At 35.4% G+C, this 20,907-nt stretch overlaps 1 protein-coding gene across 1 annotated transcript in view; it reads right to left on the bottom strand.

Moving 5' to 3' along the window:
* The window catches only part of frem1l.L (FRAS1 related extracellular matrix 1 like L homeolog), a 100,548-nt gene extending 94,964 nt beyond the window's left edge, over nucleotides 1-5,584 (bottom strand). The window contains exon 1 of the mRNA XM_018258268.2: nucleotides 5,321-5,584. The gene's annotated coding sequence lies outside the window, so the exon portion shown is untranslated. The remainder of the gene's footprint in view (nucleotides 1-5,320) is intronic.
* Between the last annotated feature and the right edge of the window lie 15,323 nt (nucleotides 5,585-20,907).

The raw sequence follows: 20,907 nt of genomic DNA, 5'->3' as shown, positions 1-20,907 counted from the left end.
CTTTTTCCTCTAGTGACCTATTTAAATAAATAGTTACTTGTTTTTTTTTTTCATTTGCTTGGTCATAATACAACATTACACTGTACTTTATGCTGATGATTTTTTTTCTCTGATTTTTGTTATGGTTAATTAAAAAATATTAGATCAATATTCCCTGTTCTGATATTATGAACATGGTGGTGCAGTTAAAAGTTACATACAGGATACATGAACAAGTGAATGTTTTTTATAAAAAATAACATAGTGATTAGGTTCAGTTGCACATACTTTATTAGCAGGACAAATCCGGTTGCAAAGGCTTTGTACTTTTACACATGCAATCACTGATATCCATATTTCCCATTCAAATAAAACCATTTTATAAAATTGATCTGTGGCCATGGGCATAACGTAATTAGTGTCTGCCCTCTACAATGCACATTTTATTTGCCATGCTTAAAGGGGTACAGATATAGGATCCATTATCTGGAAACCTGTTATCCAGAAAGCTCTGAATTACAGGAAAGCCATCTCCAATGGACTTCATTTTAATTAAATAATTCAAATTTTTCAAAATAATTTCCTTTGTATCTGTTATAATAAAACAGTACCATGCACTTGATCCTAACTTAGATATAATTAATTCTTACTTTTGGCAAAACATGCCTATTGGGTTTAGCTGATTTTTTAGTGGACTTACAGCATGGGGATCCAAATTACGGAAAGATCCCTTATCCGGAAAACCCCAGATCCCAAGCACTCTGGATAACAGGTCCCATACCTGTATTATAAACTGGTTAAGTTAAGTTACCAAATTTGTTATATGAGGTGCAGTTATCTAAAGATCCTGTTTGATTAAAATGATCTCATGTAAATGGCTACAGAGCCTTTTTAAATAAGGAGGAAAATAGTGATTGCAATACGTCTTTTTTCTCATATTTTCATCACGTAAGATGCAGTTTTATTAAGAAATATGCATAATGCATATTAATATATTATAAACACAAAATATGTGTACTGTAGCATGATATGTTTAGTTTGCATGTTATATAGGTCGAACATGCAGTGTATATAGCAATAGGTCAAGGGTAGGAATTAAATAAATATCCACCTGTGATGTATATTTTTCTTAATTTGTGCATAATTCTCTTGCTATGTAGTGGAGTTAATTGCTTGTCAGCTAAACATTGCTTAATAAGTGAAAGGCCTCTTTCTGCTCCACTGAAATACCTGACTTGGACTCACCAGCTTGTTCTGGAGCCTAAGTGCCATGCTGTCTGAAATGATTAGGCTAAATTAAATAGCCTATTATTTGTAATTTCTCCTTGCCTCATACTTTCAGGCTGATCAAGACATTAACTTAAAACAAGCCATTATGCAGACTATAAAAATCTCATTGTCAAAGTCAAGCTATTTCTTGGGGAAAAATAGTCTGGGAGCAGCATCGGGTGCTGCCAATAACGTTCTCCGACAAGATAGAGACTTTATAGCTATAGGGAGATAGGTATTCCAGTGTATCTGTGATTCAACCTATTGTATTTTTTTTATAGTAATGTAATGTAATGTTTTCTAGTTTCATGTTTTAAAGTGATTTAAAAAACACCGAAAGCCTGCTCTCAGATAGGGAATAGAGTTGTTAATTCATTCATTTAATAGACATATATAAAATCCCACAAGCAGCAATTTATTAAGGGATATTCAGTTGGGTTGAACAGCACCTTTGCATCTAGGAGTTATAAATAAATCCTAATTTATTTGAATATGCATACACATGTAATCCAGAGAGAATATACCGTCTCTCTTGCTCTCTTTTGCTTTGTGCATAGGTGATTGGAAAAGAAAATGTAGCAGCATTGTAGATGTTGCACTATTGCAAAGGTTTTGTTGTATCCAATCATCATAAAGTTTGTGAAGCCAAAACAACTAGATAATATTTTATTCTGAGTGTTAAAGCTAGATAGAATAGAAAGTCGCATTTTATTAAAAAATAACACAAACATTAACATTTTTGACTGTTTAGCAAAGGTGTTTTTTAATCTACTGCTAAATGTCCCTCTTTAAAGGAACATTTCAGTGTAAAAATAAAAAACTAGGTAAATAAATAGGCAAAATGTAATGTATAAAGGCTGGAGTGACTGGATGTCTAAGATATCAGAATAGAACACAAAGAGTGGAAACAAACAACTGAAAAGTAGGAAGTAGTGTTCTGGTTATTATGTTAGACATCCAGACATACATTACATTTTTGGCTAACTAACTATATTAGAAACATTTTTTTTATTTTGCACAGCCTATCCATTTACCCAGTTTTTATTTTTATACTGAATAATTCCTTTAAGCATTTTAAAGAGCAGTAACACAAAAAAATGAAAATAAGTAGTTTGATCTTATATACATTTTTATCATGTGCATGTTAAAAATGATGCTTTTAAATAAGTTTGTTACTGGTCTTTAAAATGCAACACATTGCAGCCATTTAATTATACATGTACAGTACCTTTAGGGCATTTTAATCTCCATGTGTTACTCGCCCTTTGAAAACGTTAGTAACATCGTTGATCAGTTTGATTTTTTTGTGGGTAATGCATGGTTCATTTTAGGAAGCATTTGGCATTAGTGTTGTGGTACAAGTATGCTCTGTAGTAGATGATATTTATTACTTTATGATCTGTGCAGCAAAACCTACAGTCAGTTATACTTAATTATTTTTAAAAGTCTCATAAGTCAATGAGTTAAAGGGATGGTTCACCTTTTTTTACTATGGTATAGAAACTTTTACATGTTGTTTTCCAATTATTTGTCTTCTTCCTCTGAAACTTTTCAGCTTTCAAATTGGGGTCACTGAACCCATCCAAAAACAAATGCTCTGTAAGGCTACACATTTATTATTATTGCTACTTTTTATTATTTCTATTTCTATTCAGGCCTGTCCTAATTCTATTCCAGTATTTTATTCAAAGCGATGCATGGTTGCAAGGGTAATTTGCTGAAATTGCAAACTGGAGGGCTGCTGAATAGAAAGCTAAATAACTTAAAACCACAAAAAATGAAAACCTAATGCAAATTGTCTCTACATCATACTAAAGGTTAACTTAAGGGTGAACAACTCCTTTAAAGAAAAGGCCCATTCATTGGCAGCATTGATTCCTAGGATGTTCTGTATCAGTTTAGCTTTAACAGCTTCACTGTCATTTTTACTTGGTGAGCTTCCCATCCCTCTCTTATTAAGGCAATGGAAAATATATATGTTACGGTAAGACTCCACCCATTTACATTTCTGCAGTTCTTTAGTTCTCTATGCGATAGTCACAGATAGGCTGTTGATTGAAGGTTTCAGTCAGACTCTAATATAAATTCTAATATGCTAAATCCAATTTTTTTGGAGATATATAAATAGAACAGACTTTTTATTGGAGTGTTTTTTCCCTGATTATAGCTAGGCAAATCACAGCTGCAAAATGTCAGAAAATTGTAAATGTACGCAGTGTGCAGTTGGCAGCCGTCACAGAACTCCATCTGCACATTGATCTTTGAATATAGCTTAACACTGCATTTCATTGATTTGAGAGAGAATCATATTTTTTTTCTTATAAGGACTTGTAAATGTTATATGTTAATAGGCTCAGGATGCCAGAGATAAGCTCTGCGTGAATGCTGCATGCCTCGAATTCTTCAGCACCTGAATGCCTGGAGCATGCAGGTGTACGGAAATCAGATATAAGATGGGCTGGTAATAAAGGAACATACAGTTTTTCTTGTCAGAGTCTGTACTAGCAGATTGGGTTATTCCCATCATTATTACTGCTAAGCTAGCAATTCCCTTAGCAACAACAATAACAAAAATAAAAAGTTCAGATTTTCACTCTTTCTTCTTTTGTGCCAATAGTTTGTTCAAACATTCCTAGATGCTGGAACTATAAACTGTATTGTTGTCTTTGTAAGAGAAGCAATATCCCAGAGGTTACATATTTTTCTATTTTAATTGTTCTTGTTTTTTTTTATTTATAATTTCCAGTTCATTTTTTATACCAAAAAGTTGAATTTAGAAATAAAACCATATTTAGTATAACATACATTCAATAACGCCACATCATGTGCACCATATCTATCATGCATTTCTATTGCAAATTTTATAGTTTGCGACAATGCACAGTGAATGTAATAAAACTTCTTACTGAAAAAGTCTCTATGTTTGCTCCAAAAGATGATGACACCTTCAAGCTCTTCTTAAGAGTGCGCAATTACAATTAGCAATGCAATATTACCGTACATTGCGAGATGTGGCTTTTTAGTCTTAGCGCAAATTGTTTCGCGCTTTGCGACTTTAATTACATTCCCCCGGATATCTTACTGTAATAAATAATTCTAGAATTCAAATTCATAAATGTTTTCAGCTTGTGTCGCTACCAGATTTAATACAATAACCTGTTACAAAGCAAACCCACAACATTTGTGCTCATGTACTTGAACAGTTTAAATAGTTAAGCAGCAGTTAAGCTTATAATTTTCTTTCTGAATAGCAAATCAATAAATGGCTAAATGCTAAAGTTTACCATTTGTACAAATATTGGATATTAGAAAGAGCTATTTATATTAGGTGTAGCAATGGCATCTTCTAAACAAGGGGCAGATATATCAAGGGAGTTATTTTCTGTAACTCACTAACCTTTAAACTCCCAGGCCTCATTACAATAGATGTTGATGGTTTTTGTTAGATGCCAAAATGCTTAAGAAAGTGTTGTTACTTGTTGAAATTGTAATCCTATCTAACAAACTCAGACAGCATTCCAATCCCTCTCACTTCTGTGTATGTTTTGAACATAGACTTATCGTGCTTTGTCTTTTTACAAAATACAAATGAAAGGCACGCCAGGCAAAAAGATCTGTGTATAGAAGGTGCACCATGGTCACTAGTGGAAAATCTATAAATATAATTTTAATGTACAGTTTATTCATTAAGCTTAGGATCTAAAATTTCCTTGTTTTTCCATCCAAGAAAATCACAAGAATTAAGCAAGGTCTTGGGGATTATTCAAATGTAAAGATTTTACAAAATATACATTTATAAAGAAAGTTTAGCAACTGTGCAGCGAATGCATATAGATCAGCTGTATGGGGAATTCTTTAGGGTTAGTTGCTTTGTGAAAGAGTTACAGCATGCTAAAAAATCTCTTAATACGTGTGTCCCTCACACTAGTGGGAATGAACCTAAAGGTTTGCATTCTACTCCCCTTGCAGCAGGACACAGATTCAGTTTCAGCAATGTTCATGATAACAAACCCTTTATACAGATATACATACTCTTTCGAAGCATAATCACTAAAAAATAGAACACACATACCTGAAACAAGATTTGCTGTTCCTCCCTGCAAACTTGTTCACGTGCTTGGAAGATAACTGTTGTCAAAACACCGGTAGAGTCCTTTATATTAGCTACATATACAAACGTGAGTCAGCTTAAGGAGTCGAACACATTAGGTGTAATTTCCTATAAACAACTTTAAAAGAAAGAGCCATAAATGCAGGAAATGTGTCTAACCCTCTAACTATTCCCACTCAGACTGCCCTGCAGTTACAGATGTTACTGATTCAGGCAGATAACAAATCCAAGCTTCCAAAAGACATTCCAAGTGAGAGAATTGCAAATGTAATCTATGGCAATTAGTTATGCATTCTAACCAAGTGTCTGCAGAAGAGAATTTGTAGCTTAAAGGTTCTACTTTACCTACAGAGCTGTGCATTTACATGGGTGGTATGTATTATTCATTTGCAGTTACAAATTGCAGAAATCAAATCTGCAGTTTTTAAGACTTTATTATAAAGCTTGTGAATTAGTAGTTGTTTAGACATGGTTATGCATATCAGTTAAATACAGCGATAATTGCCACTGTAATTATACTATTTATTTCACTGAAAATGTATTTCTGTTGCATTGTAACAAAACTGACAAAATACATTTTAAGGGCTTATTCATTAAATCTCAATTTTTTCTGGTCGAGTTTTTAAAGGGGAAAACTCGAATTTTTAGAGAAAAAAATCCCTCAAATTTTAAGAGATTTATTATACCCCAAAGCAACTACAAATCCAAAACCGAAAAGTCAATGGCAAATGTCCCTGAAGATGCTTCTTGACATTGTGATCTGCTCTGGTTTTGTCCGATACATTAGAGTTGTCACGGCGACAATTCAATAAAATCGAGTTTTCAGAGCATCGATCGGAGGGTTCAAATTGATGCACAAATTTGTAGCCATGTTTTTTCACACTGACTTCAAGAAGAATTATCTATAAATGAGTTAAATGGATGGGAGTTAGGTCAAATTTTTTTTAAGACAAAACCATATGCTCTCTAAGGCTACAAATTTATAGTTATTGCTACTTATTATTACTCATCTTTCTATTCAGGCCTCTTCTATTAATATCCCAATCTCTTATACAAGTTTAGGGTGTCAGTGCAGGGTTGCTAAGGTAATTTGTACCCTATGACATAGCAAAGTATATATGACAGGAAAAATACATAATTAGAATGCCCCATAGTCTTATTTGCTTTAAAACATCTGAAGATAAGTAAGTGAGTCTTCAGCTCCATCTCTAAGCAAGCAATAAGCAGGAGCTACAATAGCCTAGTGTTTAGGGATGGGTGAATTTAACCCGTTTTGCCAAAACTTTGACCCCAGCGAAAATTCACAGAAATGCATTAAAACAGAAACAAACCCTTAATAAAAAAACCATAACCCCCTTCACTACATAGACCCCCCCCAGCCTAGCTGCCCCTCCCCCCGGGCAAATGCTCCTATCTCTTTACTTACCCCTCTGTGCAGATTCTGTCCAGCGGAGTTCATGGGCACATCTTCAGCTGCTTCAGTAATCTTGGAACGAGACTGGAGCTTTGGCAATTCTTGTGAGTTTTGCAGCATGCGCAGATGTCGCAAGACAGAAAATTGCTCCAACTGTGCATGCGTTGTTTTGCCGGTCTCATTCCAAAGATTACAGAAGAAAGAAGATGGCTGCCGTGAACTCCACTGGGGTAGCAGCTAGGCTGGGGGGAGGAGGGAAGGGGGGGTCTATGTAGGGTAGGGGTTAGGGTTTTTTTTATTAAGGGTTTGTTTCTCCTTTAAAGTCTATGGGCGACAATTTATTTTTTGACGCGCAGACAATTATTTTTCTCCCATTGAAGTCTATTGGCATCATCTTTAATCTATTTGCTCAATCCTAGTGTTCTCTTTGGATGACCTTGATTCCCATTTTACCTTTCCAGTAACCAAAAATTACTATTTTCATTGCTACCATTGTGTGCTACTATGAAATTATTTTCTAATAGTGATGGGCGAATTTATTCGCCAGGCGCGAATTCGCGGCGAATTTGCGCGATTCGCCGCCAGCGAATAAATTCGCGAAACTCCCGCGAAAATTCGCGGAAAAAATTCGCCGGCGTCAAAATTTTTTTTTTCGAAAAACGGACGCCGGCGTCAAAAACGGGTGCCGGCGTCAAAAACGAGACGCCGGCGCCGTTTTGCGAATTTCGCGCGAAATTCCCGAATTTTTCGGCGAAGCGAAACGGCGCAAATGCGCCCATCACTATTTTCTAACTCCAGATGCCTTCTAATGCCATATCAGTGCTTTAAAGTGTAAGGCATACAAATACAAGACATAGCAGTTCACATATACAGACAAACATTTACACAGTACAATTGCATATTATTAGGAGACAATAGGTGGAGGATCCTGCTGAAAGAGCTTACATTCTTAACTACTTTTCCTCTTCCTTCCTCTTTTTTATGATGAACATCCCCTAGCTCAGGTCCTTGTGTCGCCAACTCATCAGCTCTTGCATCGTCGATGTGATCATCAGAACGCAAATGCACTTTTCCACGCATGCATGTTCATGTGAATGCACTAGGGGGGAGGCGACATAGCCGGCCGGGTTGCATAAACTATGGGGGGAAAAATCAACTTATGGAAGAAATATGTGAGCAAGATTAAGATCTCCCCCATGTTTTCTTATATTATATCACCAGAACTTTAAAGCTCAGTACAACTGAATACAACAAATTGTTTCACAGATGATGCTTTTTTGTTAATGTGCAAGTTAGGTCTTGGATTTGGTACAGTATTCAGCCAAATATTTTGTAGAAGATTCAGTATTTGGCCAAATTTAAACCTTATGTAAGTGTTACTGATGCATGATGTAGCTCATACAGTTAACTTGTTTTTCTTAATTTTGGCTTTAAGTACCAGTTCGAAAGAATTCAAGTACAAGGTCTACTATCATTGGGACTGAGAAAGCAGCTTAAAGGGATCCTGTCATCGGAAAACATGTTTTTTCAAAACGCATCAGTTAATAGTGCTACTCCAGCAGAATTCTGCACTGAAATCCATTTCTCAAAAGAGCAAACAGATTTTTTTATATTCAGTTTTGAAATTTGACATGGGGCTAGACATTTTGTCAATTTCCCAGCTGCCCCATGTCATGTGACTTGTGCCTGCACTTTAGGAGAGAAATGCTTTCTGGCAGGCTGCTGTTTTTCCTTCTCAATGTAACTGAATGTGTCTCAGTGGGACATGGGTTTTTACCATTGAGTGTTGTTCTTAGATCTACCAGGCAGCTGTTATCTTGTGTTAGGGAGCTGTTATCTGGTTACCTTCCCATTGTTCTTTTGTTTGGCTGCTGGGGGGAGGGAGAAGGGAGGGGGGGTGATATCACTCCAACTTGCAGTACAGCAGTAAAGAGTGATTGAAGTTTATCAAAGCACAAATCACATGACTTGGGGCAGCTGGGAAATTGACAATATGTCTAGCCCCATGTCAGATTTAAAATTGAATATAAAAAAATCTGTTCGCTCTTTTGAGAAATGGATTTGAGTGCAGAATTCTGCTGGAGCAGCACTATTAACTGATTCATTTTGGAAAAAAAAATTTTTTCCATGACAGTATCCCTTTAATAAAGAGGCAATAGTAAGTTATGGACTTTCTTCTCAAACATTAACTTCTTTTGACCCCTGTTTCAGCATTTAGCTTTTACAAAGGTCACTTTTACCCAAGCAAAACAAAATCATTTTTGATGAATAACTTGTTTAGCTCAGTAAAACATATATGTTGTTTACTGTTTTGTTTTGATACAAGTATTTAATTTGTTTTTATTAGGGACCAAATAAAATCTGCTTAGTTCTAGTGACATATGGTTGTATTACATTTACTGTCTGACTTTAGGGATTGCAGTTTGAAATAAACAGGTTTATTTAAATAATGAAGCATAATTTGATTTCTTTGGAACAACTGAATTTTCCTAGCCAAGGGAATGTATTGCTGAGACTTCTTTGCCCTTGTGGGCTACTGTTTCAAGGGCTATCTTTAAAAAGTCACCATTTTGTAAGGGCTTCAATTCAAAATCAGTACATGGAGGGGGGTTGTAAAATTGTCAATATTCAATGTCAATATCTATTTGATCCCTTATCTGGAGACCCCCTTATCCAGAAAGCTCTGAATTATAGCGAGGCCATGTCCTACCGTGTCCTTTCCAAATGTCCTTGTACTTGATCCTAACTTAGCTGTTTAGGTCCATATTGATGGCAAAACCATCCTATTGTGTTTATTTAATGTCTTAATGTCTGTTTAGCAGACTTAAGGGATGGTGATCCAAATTATGAAAAAATTCAAGTTTCCTTATAATAGATGCCATACCTGTTATTTAGCTATATCTGAGCACTATACCTACTGAAAAAAAACAACTATGCCCATTTAGTGGAGTCTCAAGCTACATTTATATAGTCTTTACTAACTAAACTCCTCATATTATAAAAAAAATTTGCATAGATAGCTATCCTTGGGTAGAACCTCCCTAGTCAATAAGCACTACAAGAACTTTGTAGTACTTCTTGCATGCCCTAAATTTTCAATCCTATGATAAACATATAATAATTGTTGGATCATCTTAAAATCCCTGCCATCAACTGCTTTGGTATTTCCCTGCTTAGAAAGAGAGAATAGGTGTAATATATGTTAGCTCTACCTAGGATTAGCAGGAAAGTTTGATTTACATCTTTTTAGAGATACTAAAGGGGTTGTTCACCTTTGAGATAACTTTTAGTATGATGTAGAGAGTGATGTTCTGAGACAATTTGCAGTTTGTTTTCATTTTTTATTATTGAAGGTTTTTGAGTTATTTAGCTTTTTATTCAGCAGCTCTTCAATTTGCACTTTAACCAATCTGGAAACTAGGGTCCAAATTCCCCTAGCAACCATGCATTGATTTGAATAAGAGACTGGAATATGAATTGGAGAAGGCCTGAATAGAAGGACCAGTAATAAAAAGTAACAATAACAATACATTTGTAGCTTTACAGAGCATTTGTTTTTTAGAAGGGAGTCAGCGACGCCCATTGAAAGCTGCAAAGAGTCAGAATAAAAAGGCAAATAACTATAAAACTATAAAAAATAGAGAAAACCAATTGGTTGCTTAGAATTGGCCATTCTATAACATGATAACAGTTACCTTAAAGATGATCCACCCCTATAAAAGTGTGTACCTATTCAGGGAATGGAGACACACATTTTAAAAACTTGAGAGGAACCTTATGTTTTAACCTACATTACTAACTGAAACTCCATGGGGCAAATTCACTAAGATTCGTAGTTGCGCCAGGCGTAACTTCGCCGCACTTCGCCGCACTACGCCACACTTCGCCAGGCATAGTTTCGCCAGCGCTTTGCAAATTCACTAAAATCCGAAGTTGCGCTCAGGGGTAGCGTAAGGTTGCGAAGTTGCGCTAGCGTTGCTTCGCTAAGTAAAGCAAAGTTACGCTAGCGAAGGCGAATTTGCATACGGCGCCAAATTCAAATTTCAATGGAGGAATACGTATCAGCACTACAAATGGCTAGAAAAGCTTCAAAACATCAAATAAAAATTTTATTTTGCCCTACACATGTGCCCACTGTCTAGGTAAGTTGTCATGAGTCAGGAAATGTAGGGGGGAAGGAGGGGAGCCCCAAAAATTTTTTCGATCTTTTTCAGCCTATCACCCATAATGTAGAAAACACGCCAGCGTTTTTTGGGACTTAGAAAAAATTGTAACTTTTTTTGAAGCAATCCCTATCTACTCTATGGCGCTTCGCCTGGTCTGAGGTGGCAAAGGAAGTCTAGCGTAAAAGGTAGCGTTCAGTACACTGCGCGCGTTAGTGAATTTGCGTAGTTACGTCGCTATCGAAACTTCGCCAGGCGTAAGGGTGCGAAGTAACATTAGCGAAACAACGCCAGCGTTCGTTAGTGAATTTGCGCAGTAACGAAAATGCCAAACGCTAGCAAAGTAACGCTAGCGTTCGGTGCTTAGTGAATTTGCCCCCATGCATCAGGGCAGCTCCATTCTGCTTCATTCTAAAGTGGACACGTGTGTAAATAGATGACAGTCCTACTACCGCCTACTGCAACATGTGATCTGATATATGCTGGTTATGCACCTGAATAGTTGTATATTGATTTCAACTCTAGGACATATCAGACTGTCCTCCTCTACTCCGGCATATAGGACACAAGTTGATATTGCATGAGATAAGGTGAAATGTAAAAGTCTCACATGATGTGCGTAAGTCCCTAGAGGTCCTATATTCTAAAGTAAGTTTTAAAGTTGAATTCTGATTCTTGTTTTCATTATTAGTTAACTCAACATCTGCTCTACCTATAGCAGTGTATATTGCTTGAAGGCATTCTACTGCATTTGTACTCAATAGTACATCTAAACTTAAAATACCTTTGTTACAGCTGCAAGCACTCTGCATTTCTGTGATTGCGATCACATTGTTCCAGTAAGTATTCCATGCTAGAGGGCTGAATGCACCAACCGCTCCTATCTCAACATCTTACAACTGGACTTTATTCAGCTATTCTACAATAACTTGAGATTTTTCATATTTGTTTTTTTAAACATGCTTAAATATAAAGTTTTGGAATATCATCTGTAAAGTAAAATGTATGATGATATTTTAACTGCATCAGCTAAACTTGTATTTCTAGTGTCATGCCATCAGTACATGCTACAATGGTGAAAATATAAACAGGAGAAACCTCCAGCTTTTCGAAGACCTTTCATCTTGCCATGTGACCCTTGAGACTGGTAGACAAGTTATAAACATGTCTGATCACATAATATTACTTGGCTGACTTCTTTGTGAAATGAGTAAATACAGTATAACCCCAAACACAAAAGCAGTTTTTGTTTTTTCTAAACTAAAGTGAACGCTGCTCTCATTTGGTCAACAATTCTCATTATTTCAAGGTAAAAATATATTTTTTACAGTATTCCTTTATGTAAAATGAAGTGTTATTTTAAATCCAATTTTAAAGTCGAATTCTTGCTTTCACTGTGAAGTGATTATCACTTCTAGTCTCTCACATAAGTCTTGAAAATAGACTGTTTCTGTGTTTGACTTTGGCCTTGATTCTCGGATCCTGAACCTTTGCTGCCTGTACTGACCTTGTGCCTGTCTTCACCCTACTCTCCACCTGCTTGCTTGGATTTATCATATTCCATTTAGACACTCCTCTAAATAGTGTAAGCCTAAACACTTAAAAAGTCATGAAGAAAGGATGCCAACAATGTGTACAACTGCTTGCTAATTAGCAGAATTAAATATTTCAAGACAATTATAGCAGTTTATGAAAAAAGTTTGTATAACTTAGTTGAAGGGGGCAACTTTTCAATTGGTCTTCATTATTTATTTTTAATAGTTTTCTTAAATTATTTACCTTTTTCTTTTAGATCTTTCAGGGTAGGACTACACGGACGTTTTTGGCGCGATCCGACACGCTGTGACAAAACGCCAGCGACAAATTGCATGCGACATAAATAAGATAAGAGATAGAAAAGTTGGATGAAGTTGCAGCGTTGAGCCAACGCGACACAACTGTCAGATGCACACGCTGCACGCTGCGTCTGCATCTGACAGTCAGACGTTGGATCACGCCGAAAACGTCAGTGTAGTCTTACCCTAAAGCTTCGAATGTATTGCTATTGCTACTTTTTACTACTCATCTTCCTAGTATATCCCAGTCTCTTATTCAAAACATACTGCATGGTTGCTAGGGTAATTTTGATTTTTTGGTTTTATAGGGTAATTTTGACCCTAGAAATCAGTCTGATGAAACTGCAAACTAGAGAGTTGCTGAATAAAAAGCTAAATAACTCAAAAACCACAACTATTTGTCGTATAGCTCTCTACATCATAGTAAAATTTAACAGAGAGAAATTTAAACAGAAAGATGAATAACCCCTTTGATGTGACAAAAGAATGTTTATTGAGGGACATCCTGTGCTTTATTTTTGTTACAATTTCTGTTTACATTGATTGTAAACAATAAGGGGCCAGTTTATGAAAATTCGTAAAGCATCCGTTTCTCAAAATTTTACTTTTCAGTGCAAACTGACACATTTTTTGTATAGTTACTTAATCCACAATTTTTTTGTAATTTATCAATTGAAAAAAAGCATTAAATCTACGAATACAAAAGTACAGCAAGTAAAAGAAGTCAATGGAAGTTCCTTTTCTTTTCTTACAAAGATCAGCGTTTTTTTTTTTCCTGGTTTTAGAGGATTTTGGACATCAAAACATTTATTGTTGTATGAATTTTTTGTTCGTTCACACTAAATTTGGGGTTTTTAAATATTTTTAATTTGGATCTTTTAATAACTTTCATGGCATTTGTGAATTTAGAGAAATAGAGTTTAATCGTGGTTTCAAAAAGCTCTAATACCACTAAAATTCAACCTTTAGTAAATGGTCCTCCTATCTACTTATTTCTATAAAACCGCAAATGCCATGAAAGTTATTAAAATATCTGAATATAAAAAGTATAAACCAAAAAAATGTGAACGTGCACTAAAAAATACTAAACCTCTAAAATTTTTAGTTTTTCTGACAATCACTAGCGATAAAAATACCAAAAACCTCTAAAAGTCTGAATGGTTAAACAAAAAATTCCAATAGGATCAGTGTAGCTCCCACTGACATCTATGGGACTTCTACTACTTTTACTTAGAGAAGTTTTGTATTAGAGTTTTTTTCCTGTTTTTTACATTTAATAAATCTCACATTTGTTGAATTTTAGAGAAATATAAAACAATTTTTGTCATTTAAGTATTGGGTCCAGTGTGCTTTGTGCTTTGGAAGCAGTTAGAAAAATAATAGTTTTATTTACTTTAGTTATCTTTATTGTATCCTTATAATGCTATTAATGATTTGAATAGTAAACAGTTGTAGCTCTATGATTGCTTCTTCTTCTTCTGCTTTGTTCAATCTGCTTTAAGATATCTGTTAAAAGTTGTACATGTTTTATGGAAAAACTCAATAAAAACATTTGAAAAAGGAAAAGAATCATTTAAGAATTAAATATGTGCTTTTATGAAAGACAAAACTCCTAAGCTAACTATAACGAATGCTTTGATTTCACATGCTTTGTTTTGTTCCGCAGCATGAAGTGCATGTTTGGGGTGGAGATGTAACCTTCCACTGCCTCATAGTGTAATGAGCCTTATCACACACACAACATTCTTGTTGGAATAACAAAAAACAATCCTAATGCAAAACAGATGTGTGTGTGACCTACAGTGCTGACTACCTTGCAAGACATTTTGTGGGGAAAACTGCTTGGATCCTGTGCAGTCATTTTCAGTTTAAGGGCTCCAAGTGGGAGAATATTACTATATTACTTTTAACCAATTAGTAAATATTATTAGTAAATTAAAAATGTACTGTAGGTACAGTTGTTTGATCCATATCTCTTAATGTTAATGCAGATTTAGAATTTTATGGTTAATGTTTACTTATTAAAATGTTTCTCTCATAGTGCTGAAGAAACTGGTTTTACAGAGTTCTCCTGAATTTCTCTAGGATGACCCCCACCGGCCCACCCCATGCATTTACAAAATAGAGGGATGAAACAAACATACACTTGTACATTGGGAACAACTCATGGGATTTGCTTCCCATTCATCCCACAGGTGTTCAGTAGGATTGAGGTGAGGGATCTGGCAGAAAAGTCGATTCAGGATAAAGGTTTACCCTTTCTGTTGCCACAAAGTAGCTAGCACAGAATTGCTAGCAATCTCATTGTACACTGTAGCTTTAATGTTTGCTTTCACTAGAACTAGGGGCTCTATGGAAACTGTGAAAAACAGCTCCAGATCACATATATCATTGATCTGTAGGGATTAGGCCTTTAGGGCAGGTATATTTATCATGGCATCTGCCAAACCCAGACTAGTACATCTGACTGCCATATGGTGAACACAATTGATACTTTTAGAGAATATGTTTCCACTACTCTATTGACGGTGACTTTACACAACTGCAGTCAGTGCATGTGATTGTCATGTCATGGTGATACTTGGCAGGTCATTCATAAAAACCTATGCTCTTGACAAATAGTTCTTGTCTAGAAACTTTGGGGCAGATTTATCAAAATGTGAGATTAGAGAAAAATGCACCCACTTTTTATTCATTCCTGTGAATTTTTAATCAATAAGTTAAAGTTCACCTTTTTTAAAGACACTTCTAAAAATCGGATAGGAATGAATAGAAAGAGGGTGAATTTTTCTATGGTGAGCTCTAATCTCACATTTGTACAAATTTCTACCATGGTTCGATGTTTTTTTGGGCCTAAACGGTCAATTTAGAAGTTTCCAAAACTCGAATGTTTAATATTTGACTGTAAAGCAGCATCTAAAAGCTTGTGAGTTAATGTAAAAAATCAATGGGAGTCTAGGCAGCACTGAAGCTATTTTTTTCCAGTTTTTGAATTTTTTTGAGATAGCCAATGAAAATGATGAGTAGAATATCAATTCAATATTTTATTTCATGGTTTTATTAAATCGAGTTTTTGAGTTTTCCATTTTTTGATAAATAAACAACATTGGACTTTGTTAAATTGTTAAGTTTATTTGATTTAAAATAAAAATGCTTTATGATAAATAGGCCTTCCCGATTTCCCCCAGTGTTATATATTTATAAAGGTGCATGTATGATTGAATATGCTGTAACAGAGTCTTTGCCCTACTATAACAAATTTGCCTCTCTTAAGGGCCAAACTACAAGGGATAATTTGATCAGATTTTGTGGCTCCGATTTTATCTGATCTTGCCAAGGAAGACAGATAAATCAGTCCCATTATATATTGACCCATGCCACTACATCTGGTTTGTAGGATGTGTTCCGTCGATCCAACACCATCCAACAAAATCTCCTATGAAGTTTAGCCCTTACAGCTGAAACAGAGGCTTAAATCTCTAACTGCCTCCTAGCTATCTCGAATTGGATGAACCAGTGCCACCTCAAATTCAACCTAACAAAAACTGAACTAATCAAACTGAACTAATCATCTTTCCACCTAAGCCTGGTCCTACTCTGCTATTTACTTTCTGTACGGCATGCTCATTAACCCTGTCAACTCAGCTGTCTGGGAGTAATCTGTGACTCCTGTCTCTCCTTCTCTGATCATATTAACACCACCGTCAAATCCTGTCACTTTTTCTTACACAATATTTCAAAAATATGTCCCTTTCTTTCACCTACTACGGCCAAGATGCTCATGCATGCTCTCATCCTATCCCCACTTGGTTACTGTAACCTTTTACTAACTGGCCTCCCTAACTCCCATTTCTCGCCCCTATAGTCTGTATTAAACACTGCTGCCAGAATTATCCTCCTCTCATCCAAAAGGGTACAGGCCCCTCCGCTGCTGAAGTCCTTATTATGGCTTCCCATAAAACAAAGAATAACTTATAAACTCCTCCTCATAACCTTCAAAGCCCTTCATTCCTCTGCACCTAACTACATCTTATCTCTTGTTTCTCTATTTGTTCCTGGCCGAAACCTCCGCTCCTCTCAGAGCACCCCCATTACTACTGCTGTTTCCCACATTACACCCTTCTGTCTTGCTGTTCCTTATATTTGGAATGCCATTCCTGAATCTCTACGGATAGAATCCTCCTTTAATGTCTTTAGAACTAAACTCAAAAACTACCCTTGGGGACACCTGGATAACACCTGAACTGGGAACTGGCACTTATGACAGTGTTACACACTGTAACCTACAGCGCTTTAATACCACTCCAAATTGTGTCCGTAAGTTACCCTCCCATTTAGACTGTAAGCCCCAAGGGGTAGGATACTCCATATTTTTGTCTCCTTGACACTGAGCACTTAATCTGTATTGTAATTAATTCTACATTTACTGTATGTGAATTGTATTTCTAACAATGCACTTATTGTTACTTATTAATGCAGTGACCCGTTTTTTGTTACTGCTAATTTATTGTTTTGCTGTACAGTGCTTTGCCCTCAAGGAGTGCAATACAAATAAAAATATACATACATAAATATACACATACTCCTTAATTCTGCACTGATTGTTCTGAAGTTAGCTGCTATACATCCTATTTCTATAACATCTATCTATAACAGAACATACATTACACCACCAATTTCCAAGTAGATAACTTATGGGTAAGAAGGATGTGCTAGTAGAAGCACAACTTTCCACCCCATATGATATAATGCCTAAGAGGGTTATTTATTAAAGTCCTAAAATTCTATAAATTAGAAAATTAAAGTTTTTTCAATAAAATCCGACTTTTTAATGAAAAAAAATTTATTAGCTGCAAAATGTCTGAATCCAAAAATACTCTATCTTCAACCTGTTAAGGTCCTGTAGAAGTCAATAGCAGAGGTCCTATTTGCAATTTGTGCTGGGTTTCATACGATAATCCAAATATTTCAGGCTTTTCCACTGATTTCATGAAAAATGTGGGCTTTTCGGGTGTAAAATCTGAAAAAACACTTATTTTTTGCGCGACATTCCGAAAAAGTTGAGGTTTTCATGAGACAACACGAAAAAATTTCATTTTTTTTCTATCCGATTTTTTCATGGTTTTCAATTGATAAATAAGGGTAAATCATGGATTCTAGTTTGCCCAGACTTTTTTTATTTAAAGTATCAGAAAAATTTGGATTTCAATAAATTACCCTTAAATGGTGTTCAATGGCACAACATTGTGATGTAAGCAATGTACAATGGATTAACTACCTGCTTTAAAATAATGGGAGATGAACTGTTTCATCACATCATTGTGGATTTTAGCTAAACTAAAAACATCCTGATCCTTTATTCAAATCATAAAAACAGAAAATGCAGTATTACAATCCTGTAAATATAGTGTGTTAGAAATACAACTGGACTTATTTTCACTATAGATAATTCAGACATTTGATGCAATGCCTTTTACATTACTATATACTAATAAAGATAAAAGCCAAATATAAGTTCCAATACCCTCAAGTTTAAGAGACACAAAAGACCAATCTGCACCCCCCATGTGATCACTCTCCGGTGTCTCATTGGTAGTTACCAGCTATGTTACCACAATGATCACAGTAGTATAACCTAAGAATTATCTAAAATGATGTTGCTCCATAATTTCACATACATCATAATATTAGTTGCAGTGGTTTTAAATTTAAAAATAAGCATTTACCTAATGTGTAGTTATCCTTATTAAAAAACAGATTATATTTTTGTGAGCAACCCACAAAAATATAATCTGTTTTTTGTTTTCACGTCTTATGAAACACCAGGTGGTTCTTCATGGCATGTCACTAGTGAGCAATATGGCACAGATTTCATCTTTCGCACTGTTTCCATTGCAAAGCAGTAGTCATCACAAGGTCAAATAAGAAAAGTAAGAGAGAGACAGATGAAAGATTTTATTATGACCTACAAAGGGATGTTGCCAAGAATACTGATACAGGTGCAAGGTTTTGAAATATATGGGGACAATGAGAATTACAGCTACACTGCCAAGTTTATATAAAATAGTGTGTGTTATGACTGTTGATATGAAATAATGTTGGATCCTTACATGGACTTAAAAGTTATTAAAGAACCTTTCACTGATCTTCGGGGAAAATGTAACCTTCCTTATAGTATGCTTTTCCGGTATCTGCAACTGAAACATGCCGTACAGGCTCAATTTGGGGAGGCAGTAGTTGATATATCACCTAATCCGATAGAGCAAATGCTTTACCGGAATAGCTCACACAAGCAACTCTCACTCTTCTATAAGGCATTACTTAAAATTGATACCAACCCCTTACCGAAATTAAGGGATAAATGGATACTAGATGTCCCTACAATTGATGCTGAAAACTGGCTAGAAACCCTTGAACTGGTCTATGTCCCACTAATTAGTGTTAGAGACAAAATTATACAGTTCTGATTTTTACACCGAACGTACCTCACTCCGCATAGATTACACCTAATCAACTCAGACATCCCAGACGTATGTCCAAAACGTGGCTTCACTCCTGCTAACTTCTTCCATATGGTTTGGCAATGTCCAGTAATACATAAATTCTGGAAAAAATTAGCAGAGCCTTTACATACCTGTGGACCCAATAGCCCTTCTCCTTAACCAAATTGGAGACATTGCACCCTCTACAGCTGAAAAGCATATACTGACCTTTTTGTTCATACAGGCCAAAAAGATTAATAGCAATGAGATGGAAATCAAGTCTAGCACCTACAGTCCATCAATGGCTAGATCTAGTCAACCAATATCTTCCTTTATATAAGATCACATATTACAAAAGAGGCTGTCTGGAAAAATTTGACAAGATTTGGTCTGTCTGGGCGGATGAACATCTTTCGATAATGCAAGATTAAGGAATAGTGAATGTCTATGTCAATAAAAGTTTACATTACCATTTATAAGTTTACAGTACCATTTATATTTTCATTAAAGAGTGACAACAGTTTATTGTTTAAATGTATGATAGTTTAATAAGGGCTTTAACCTTTAACAATTCATACTGTGTAACAGATAGCAATAACTTGGATCTATATGTCTGTATTAAAGAATACTGTTTTATTATTAACTGCATAAGACTAAACCGAAAGTAAGATACCTATCTGTAATTACTGCAATTTTTTTCTTTTTTTCTGTTTAAGTACACAAAATCAATAAAAATAAATGTTAAAAATAAAAGTTATTAAAGAGCATGATCCTGCATCTGTACAATGAGGTGTAGGACAGCTTAGTCCTTCAGAAGTCTATATTGATGATGTTTAAAAAAAAACCTGCAGATGTCTGGGGGAATGTATGAGTCTCTAATGGAAAGAATACTGAAAATATTCCAAAATGGGGAGCAATGCAAGCATGAAAAATGTTCCTGAGTGGTGGAAAATAAGTGCTGTGGTCATTTGTTATCCCCTATGTGTCAACCTACAAGGCTTTTTATGAAGCCAAAACTTGCCTCCAAGCCAGAAATTCATAAATAAGCACCTGCTTTGAGGCCACTGGGAGCAAAATCCAAGGGGTTGGTGAGCAACATGCTGCTCACAAGCCACTGGTTGGAGACCACTGATCTAGACCAACCTCATTTTTTTTGAAAACATTGCTGCTTTCATATTTACCACATCCATCAGTTTTGCTGTCTACAATATCCCTGTTTATAATCCTAATGTCTCTTTATTTACTAATCTCTTTTTTCTAACATCTCTTTGTTCTGATTCCCACATTCACTCCAGTGATCTTATATTCTGGCCATTTCCAGCAAGGTATTCTGTCATGATTGATATGGTATAGTTTTTATTACTAAATTACACTGTGTATATTGGAAGTAATTAATTCAATTTAAAATGTTATTTATAAACCAATGTATATTTTTTAAGTTGTAATATTGGTGTGCAGGCAGTGTAGCAGCAAGTAAAGAGTGACTGAAGTTTATCAGAGCACAAGTCACATGGCTGAGGGCACCTTAGAAACTAACAATGTGTCAAGTCCCATGTCAGATTAAAAATATATAAAAAAAATAGAAAATCTGTTTGCTTTTTTGAAAAATGGATTTCAAAGCAGTATTCTACTGATGCATTCATTTTGTACACAC

Source organism: Xenopus laevis, chromosome 4L, assembly GCF_017654675.1.
Source record: "Xenopus laevis strain J_2021 chromosome 4L, Xenopus_laevis_v10.1, whole genome shotgun sequence".
Lineage (NCBI taxonomy): Eukaryota > Metazoa > Chordata > Amphibia > Anura > Pipidae > Xenopus > Xenopus laevis.
The sequence above is the reverse complement of the archived record's forward strand: the minus strand, read 5'-3'. Positions and strand labels throughout refer to the sequence as shown.